This window comes from Tasmannia lanceolata, unplaced genomic scaffold, assembly GCF_043159265.1.
Source record: "Tasmannia lanceolata isolate RefF3 unplaced genomic scaffold, GAP_Taslan_0.1 ptg000019l, whole genome shotgun sequence".
NCBI lineage: Eukaryota > Viridiplantae > Streptophyta > Magnoliopsida > Canellales > Winteraceae > Tasmannia > Tasmannia lanceolata.
Genome location: NW_027518696.1, coordinates 23,084,305 through 23,093,199, shown reverse-complemented (window position 1 = coordinate 23,093,199; position 8,895 = coordinate 23,084,305). Strand labels below are relative to the sequence as shown.

The following is an 8,895-nucleotide window of genomic DNA, read 5'->3' as shown; positions in this document are numbered from 1 at the left end:
GGATTTGGCTTGGGCTTGAGGGTTGATAATTGATATTTGACTCTAGGAAGATTGTCCCTGGTAGCCAAAGTGATTTCCGGTTCCCAAAAAGTGGTTTCTGATAACCGAAAGGTGGTTCCGGTTCCTAGATAAAAATACTAAATGAAAAAAACTTTGGATCCAAGATTAACAATTGATGTACTAAAGGCATTCCTTTGCTATATTCTTGGCCTTGATCTACTATTTGGATTATTGGATTGTTGATCTGATGGTTCCAAATAGTCCGATTAAAGGTTTGATACTCTAGGCCATTGATGAGTGAAAATTACAGATCGAAGATAGTGCCGAATGAAATGTAACCAGCTAGAATCAGACATCTTAAGATGAGCTCCATGATATCCTTGGAAATTTTAGATCACCTATTATCCACTCTAACCATGATTTCCTTTTCTTTTCATGTAATCTTTGGGTGAAATTTGGTCTAGAAAGAAAACTAAAATTGATCCAAAAAAATGGTGTCTGTCTATATATGAACAGGTAGTAAATATTTCAAAATTCAGAGGGAGATTAAAATCTCCCACTTTTTACCTATTGCTATTGCCTACCGGTTTTAGTTTGCTTTTTCATTTTTTCCTCAATGGTTAATCCACACCAATTTTGGGAACTAAAGCATTTCTTGTTATATATTGTGTAGTGAGTAATCTTGGAATTTATTTTGAATGTAAAATGAATTTTCCAGCATTTGGTGAAGTTATTTGGAACGGGCTTACAACAATCAATTCTTTCGAACTTCCTCAAGATCGTTAATGCGCATTTGAATTAAAAAATCATGTCACTCCCATTGGCCAAATTTGTGTGATCAATGACAAATAGGGTGTCCAACACTACGGATGGGGGCATGGGCATGAGAAACCAACACTACTGCCAATGCAAATGGGCAGGACTCCAATTTCGGATGGCTTCGTTTTCTTTGACATAAAATGGGCTTAAAATAAAATTTTCACCCATTTTTCCACTTAAAAATTGACATAAATTTTGTTTTACACCGATTTTAGGTCCAAAGAAAAAGAGCCCATGCAGCTTATGAACTACCTAAATCCCCCTCTCTCTATGGGTCAAGCTAGGGAGGCAACCAAAGTACTCGTATTATGACATTAAATATAGGGAAATGTTATTACCAGCACTACTATATTTTGATGAGGGCACTCCTCACTTTATTAAAAGTACGGTATGGCCCGCACCATAGGATGATCTACACCATTCATTAGATGGGCCACAACCTAAATAGGTTGTGCCACAAAAATTATTTCCATAGGTTGATCCTAACCCTCCGAGGGTTGATCCTAATCCTCTATAGATTGGAGTGTTAGGATCAACCTATGGAAATAATTTTAGGGACACAACCTATTTAGGTTGTGGCCCATCTAATGGACGGTTTTGATCATCCTATGGTGCGGGCCATACCTTACTTTTAATAAAGTGAGGAGTGCCCACATCAAAATACAGTACTGCTGATAACATTTCCCTAAATATATGGACTACAATTACAAAGCGGGAAATGATTATGATTTCAGCACAGCTATGTTTGATACAATACCCTCATGTTTCTTGTCTTTTAGTATTTAATTGTCATGTAAGTGCTTTTTGGGAACTATAAAACCCTTTTACAGCTCTTTAAATACTGAAAGACGATAAACAGGAGAGTCTTGTATCAAAAATGTTTGACATTAAATATATGGACTACAATTACAAAGCGTTGAAAACTGATTGAATAAATAAGCAGCCACACAACAAAAACCAGCTTATTAAATTGGCAGAACCATCCTTTCCCAAGCTACACAAGAAACCCATCACCTCAAATTCATCCATATGCATCAGTAATGGAAGAAGAAACCAAATCCAATCAAACTGCAAAGAGGTATTCCTTTTCATTGTACACAAGTATAACAAACTACTAAGAAGAATGTTTCTAATCACTGAAGTCTTTCACTCCATATTCAACTGTTCTTTCAGGTGTGCAGTTGTTACAGGGGCAAATAAAGGAATTGGATTGGAGGTTTGTCGCCAACTTGCTTCTAATGGAATCATTGTCATATTAACAGCTAGAGATGAAAAGAAGGGGGTTGAAGCTGTTTCAAATCTCAAAGAAACTGGACTTTCTGATGTGATTTTTCATCAGATGGATGTGAAGGACTCTGCTAGCATTGCCTTATTAGCAAATTTTGTCAAAGCCCATTTTGGAAAGCTTGATATCTTGGTAAGAAATAAAGAAATCATACACAAAACCATCTCTTCTTTTTAGTTCATCTCAAGGAGCAAAGAAGATAATATTAGTAATATGTGCATTCAAGAATTCAAAACTGTCCAGGATAGCCTCACTAATAAATTTCTTTGATTACCATGCTTCATTATCAAATAAAATCAAAACCCACTTTGGAAATATTGTAGTTTTGCTGAGAAACAAAGGAACGTATAAACATAGCCAGTGTTTTGAACACTCAAAGAGTTCAGATGTGTTCTAGCTTCATTTGGAAATTTTATTCTGTTAGTACCTATCCCCTAGGAAATCCCATGTAAACTTGTAAACACATATCTGGGAGCTTTATAACTTGAGAGGAAACAAACAATTTACAAACCTAGATAACTCTTATTTCCTTTTCATTTCATGGAACAAAGGAATATAAGCAAGATGGAAATTCAAGAATCAGAAAATTTTAATACTGCTTCAGTAGCAAGTATTATTTCTGTTACCAAAACAATTAAGAAAAACAAACAATTTAAAAAATAAGCATCTCTTGTTTTTAGTTGATTCCGTGAAATTGCAGAGATTATTAAGAGCATTCATGCCTTCATGCCTATCTCATATCAAATATCAGATATCGGATATCACATCTAGCATCTCGTATTTTTTCATGGCATCGGGGAAGGAGATTTTCGTTAACTTACTGGTACTGCCCTTGTCGAGGAAAAAGAGACAAATGCCCAACTGTTTACCTGTACTGTCAGGCTAAAACTCCTCTTAGATACAATCAGTTTAGATCCAATGGAGGGTCATAAAAAACAACTAATAATTACAAATCTAAATGTGCCATGTTTTCAGCACCAATTGAAGAACTCAAATTAAACCATCATGGAACTACTTTTATGCAAGATTGACTTATCATCTCATAAATCCGCTAATTTTTCACTTTTGTCATGAAAAGAAAGATTTAGTACCTTATCTAAAGGCAATAATCTTGGTCAATAAACTGTATGTACCTCTGTTGAACTCTCAAATATTTCATAAAACATACTCTTTATTGACCACAAATGACCGATCCCCGCATGGATAGCTAAAGATCCAATAAATCATAATGTCTTAAAAATATTAGAAATATGTGGAATAAACTACCATATGTGAAGCCTACATCTGTTATTTGAAGGTTTTTTATCTTGTTCGGAGATGAATTGCCAATTGGGTTCTTCAGTCGGTCCTTTGAAAAAGAACATAAAGAGAATGTTAGGAAATGAATTGATCTTCATATTGCTTAACTGATGGAAACCCTTAGTCCTGTTCACTTTATTTGGTATTTCTGCAGTAAGCATGGTAAAAAACTAAAAGTTTCTACGCAGGTAAACAATGCAGGGGATAGTGGAATCATAGTAGATCATGAGGCTTTTGAGGCCTTAAAACTTCCAGGAGGTGAGGTAAGTCTCAGTCTGTAACCAACTTGGCTTATGAAAGCTTCAAATATATATTGAACATAATCGTATTCATGGCTGAGAAGTGAACAGTGTCTGCCAAGAAACTAGAAAAAAAAGTCCAAAAATGCATGCTAACAACTCTATTGTCAGCATACTTTATGATTGCATATGAATTATGACGTGCTAAATTACATAATGAAAGTTGGATGGAGAAAAAAAAAAGATCATGATAACAAAGTAAAAAATAAGCATCCGGATTCTTGCGGGCATGGAAAGAATTGAATTATGTCTCTTGTTGAGAATAGTCGTGTATTACATACCCGCTTATAAGTGGTATTTCTGTCTTTTCATGTAATCCACACACACATATGTATACATTTTTGTGTGGGAGAGGGGTTACACGACTCTCTCTCATTCTTTCTCCTCCATTCTCTTGTCTCCTCTCCTCTTATTCTACCATGGAAGATAGGATACCTCTAACATCTCTCATACACATTAGCTCCAGAAAGAATGAATTGCTTTTTCATGCAGATGGATGTTGAGAAATACAGGTTGATAGCGGGAATAACACAGCATACTTATGAGAAGGCAGAAGAGTGTTTGAAAATAAATTACTACGGAAGTAAATCAGTAACTGAAGCACTTCTCCCCCTTCTTCAGCTATCCAAATCAGCAAGGATAGTGAATGTCTCCTCCTGCAATGGACAGCTCAAGGTAATAAGTCCATCTGAAATTTCATAGTTAGGTTTAATGCCACAAGAGAGAGAGAGAGAGAGAGAGAGAGAGAGAGAGAAGTGCATCAATCACATGAAATCAGCAAACTATATATAGAAGTCTGCCAAAAATTGAAACTCGACTGGGATTCAGAGAGGGCCTGAGTACTAGTTGACTTGAAACTTGGTCAAATACTTGATCGATTTTTATGAGCTTAGAAGGCTTATGTTGTATCCCGTTTTTCCAAGGGTTTTAAGTACTCAATTGAATTGCTTCTGATTTTATGGAGACTGGGTCGCCACTATGACTTGACCATCATTCTTCATCCGGTTGATTCAATTGGATAAGTTCTCCAAGAGCTCGGTCAAGTTTCTTAAATCGGATACAGAGGACTAGGCTCAATGAATTGATTCAACACTTGTTGGATTCAGGGAAGAAAACAAGTTATTCTAACCTTCATGGCAAATCGAATCCAAAGACAAACTTTGAACTACGAATGGGATGATATGAAACCCAATTCCTTTCTTAGAAAAAGGGCAGCCCAGTGCATGAGGCTCCCACCATTGCAGGGTCTGGGTAGGGCTAGATGTACGCAGCCTTACTCCTGCTTTGCAGAGAGGCTGCTTCCGTGACTCGAACTCGTGACCACCAGGTCACAACGGAGCAACCTTACCGTTGCGCCATCTTAGAATGAGGAGAAAAATATTTCTTCTTTTTTTAAAAAAATTAATAATTTTGACATGGAAGGCAATTCAAGGAAAATGATTTATTTGTTCTGAAGAACAAACAGAAACTTGAAACAGTAACACGCAAAATAATTTTGCTAACAAGAATAAATGTGTTGTTCCCTTTTCAGGGGAACATGTGATCCATGCACTACTCTCAGAATTCAAAACCGAGTCATCAATTGTTTCCCTTGGGAATAAAATCAAATCATATATATATATATATATATATGAGGAAAAGGATTGTACGCTCGACCGTACCTAAAGTTAGGTACGGTAGAGTGCCAAATCACATGGGTCCCCCATTTTTGATGGGCATCTAAACCATTCATTTGCAAGGCCCCATCATAGATAGGGTGCATACCAAAAATCAGCACCTTAATCATCCTAACCCCTCCAAAACTGGAGGCCAAAATGGGCAGATTTGTGGACAAACACTGTCTGTCCATTTTGGCCTCCACAAATGGATGGGTTAGGATGATCCTATGGAGCTGATTTTTGGTATGCACCCTATCTATGATGGGGCCTTGCAAATGAATGGTTTAGATGCTCACCAAAAATGTGGGACCCATGTGATTTGGCACTCTACCGTACCTAACTTTAGGTATGGTCGAGCGTACAATCTTATTCCTCTATATATATATATATATATATATATATATATATTAGATCATATAATTTTAATGACACTGCTATTTCTCATGCTACTGTTTCAGGATATCCCTAATGTAGGTGTAAGAGAAGAATTGGATGATGTTGATAGCCTAAAAGAGGAAAGATTGGATGTGCTTTTGCAGCAGTTTCTTAATGATTTCAAAGAGGATTTGCTAGAAATTCATGGGTAGCCTACTTTTTTATCTGCATATAAACTCTCCAAAGTAGCTCTCAATGCCTATACAAGGATTCTAGCAAAGAGACACCCCACTTTCTGTGTAAATTGTGTGCATCCGGGTTTGGTTAAAACAGACATGAACTCCATTACTGGGATCCTCACTCCCGAAGAAGGCGCTAGGGGCCTGTCATGTTGGCATTGCTACCTGGGGGTCCATCAGGCCTCTACTTTGATCAGATGGAATTGTCAACCTTTTGAATAGAAGATACGACAATCTCACAAATATGGAGAATAACAAGAAAGAATTAGTAGTTCATCCAAATAATCTAGTTTCTGGAGCTCAAACTGGATGCATCATCCAAATCATCTAGTTTCCCTTAAAATTTTTTAAAAAAATCATCTAGTTTCCTTTAAATTTGTATGATACAAAATGATACAATATTATGCAATTCTAAGAGTTGTCATGAGATGGAGTGATTGTGCCCATTCACAGGAGAAGACATGATCCAGACATCTAATTGACCACTGGATGGGGATGACCTATGTTGCCTCACTACGGATACGAGTGTCAGAGAATCCGACATGGGTATCGAGTCTCAGATTCAACAAACCTAAAAAACAACGATTCGTGGATTCACCAAAATATTTTAATCAATTCTCAATTTTTTTGTTGTGGAATAATATGGTTATAACCATGGTTTTAAGTTTCGATCGAAATCCAAAATTTCTGTCTGAAATTTCGGGTTTCATTCAAGACCAAAACCGAAATCGGTAATACCCAAAACAGTAGTTTATTTCGGCTGAAATTTTGTCTGAAATTTTAGGGATTTCACCAAAAAATCTAGATTTTAGATAATTATTGAATATTTTCCTGAAATTTCGGTTTCGGTGAGGACCGAAATGCATTCCGAAGCCTTGGTTATAACAAAATTATGGTTTTAAATTTCGGCTGAATTCCGAAATTTCGGTATTTCGGTTGAAACCGAAACCGAAATTTCACGAAATCCAAAATTTCGGGTTTACCACTAAATTTCAGGAAATTGAATTTTTTTACAAAAATAGTGTTATCCTGAAATTTCGGCCAAAATTTCGGATATAATAAATTTTAGTTTTTTTGACTGGATTTCAGCCGAAATTTCGGTTCAGCCAAGGCCGAGATTGGGGCCGAAAATGAAATTTAAAACCATGGTTATAACTTATAACAAGTAATATATTGAATATTTTAATAGGTTAAGTAGATATATTTTATTTCCAATTAAGAAACTTGATATTAAGATGAGTAAAACTCAAAACAAACAACAGATAAAAGAGATCTAGATGTGTCTCAGAGAATCTTGAAGTGTTGGAATTCAAGACATGTCTTCATCCATTTAGAAGAATACATGTAACAGTGGGGAGGGCATTTCCCAAATATCACTCTGTTTAGAGAAACATAACCATTTGACCAGAGCCCATCTGCCAAAGTTAACACTACTGCTCAAGGAATGGTTCAGTCACTGTAAATGTGCCATATCTACGTTGGAGATGGGAGGAATAGCAACTTTGGTTATCCATGTAGAACTAGATCATACATCTATAATTTAAATTTATTTCATGATCTAACATAAAAAAAGAAAAGAAAATCACAGATCTATATTAATCTAGCTACTCTAATTATCTATAGATCTGACAATTTAGGCCATGTTCGTTTGAGATTATGACAACCAATTGTGAGCCCCCAGTCTGATTATTGAGCTCAAAATTACATTAATTTTGAGTCCAATAATCGGTTTGAGGGCTCACAATCCGTTGATACAATCTCAAACGAACGGGGTCTTAACAGTCTATATCTATGATTAATCTGATTAATCTAACCACATAGATTACTAGACTACAAAACAAAATAGTAAATCTTACCTCTTTCTGCCATGGATCAGTATCTTGATGGTTTACCAACAGCTTCGATCTTCCAGTATCTCCCCTGGCTCAATTTGATCTTGAAACAGGGCTAGGCAACATAGGGCCTTTCAAATGGATAGTTTGGATCAACCAATGGTGGGACCCAGTATGTAATAGTGGGCATCCTGATTGTATTACAATGAGGTCAGACATTTATTTTTATTTTTTTCTTTCTAATCAAGGTTATGTGGTATACATGTAGATGATCTGAACTGTTCATATTGTTTACACTATTGGAATGATCAATATAGCCTGGAAAACATCCCAACAGGACAATCATATCCGTACGATCAAAGAACTTTAAATGACTGCAAATAGGCAGTAAAACAAAAGGTTAAGAGCAATTCTTCATTTTCAATCGGCAAAAATTCTTTTATTAGTCGAATAGGATGTCTGAGTAAGATGAATTTTCAGCTATTAAAGTCTGGATGAATCATTTGTCCTGGAGCAAAATGGGTTCTTTCCTTGTGCCAATGGGGGGTGCAACTAAGATGTTCTTTTTTCAGTTATGCAAGTGAACCTAGCCAAGTCTCTTAGCTATGATCAGTCATGAATTCCCAGTTTTAATGGTGTCATTTTGCAGAGAAATTGCATGTCTTTGAGATCTTCTCTTCAGTTCTTGAGGAACATAGCCAAGGAGAATGAGTTCTGTAGCTGGGCTGGAGATTTAATTAGAATTGTTAAATTGATCACTTTCTGTTTGAGTTGAGCTTGATCCAAAAACAAAATTCCAACTCACACCCACCCTATCAAGTCTCTCCCTTTCTCGCCATCTTTCACAATTAACCCACAAATATTCCATGGAATATTTTTTAGTGGTTGCCAAATAATGCCCTTAGTGAAACACTTGATCTGTTATCTCATGTCTTACCTAATGAATTGGGATTTTCTTATTGAGCGAAGTATTTAGGGGCAAGCGGATCATCTATCATGAAAAGGATGAGCTTCAAGAGAATGATTTAGAGTTACCAATTAAACAGGTCTCAAAGACAAGAAAAAAATCATTTCTTTATCCCACAATAT

The 8,895-nt window shown here is 36.1% G+C and overlaps 1 pseudogene across 1 annotated transcript; it reads left to right on the top strand.

Moving 5' to 3' along the window:
• The first annotated feature begins 1,724 nt into the window (after nt 1-1,724).
• Nucleotides 1,725-6,392, top strand: LOC143853043 (short-chain dehydrogenase/reductase 1-like; annotated as a pseudogene). Its single transcript, XR_013236987.1, has 5 exons — nt 1,725-1,897; nt 1,993-2,236; nt 3,592-3,666; nt 4,195-4,377; nt 5,819-6,392. The product of XR_013236987.1 is annotated as a short-chain dehydrogenase/reductase 1-like (transcript).
• Nucleotides 6,393-8,895: the final 2,503 nt, after the last annotated feature.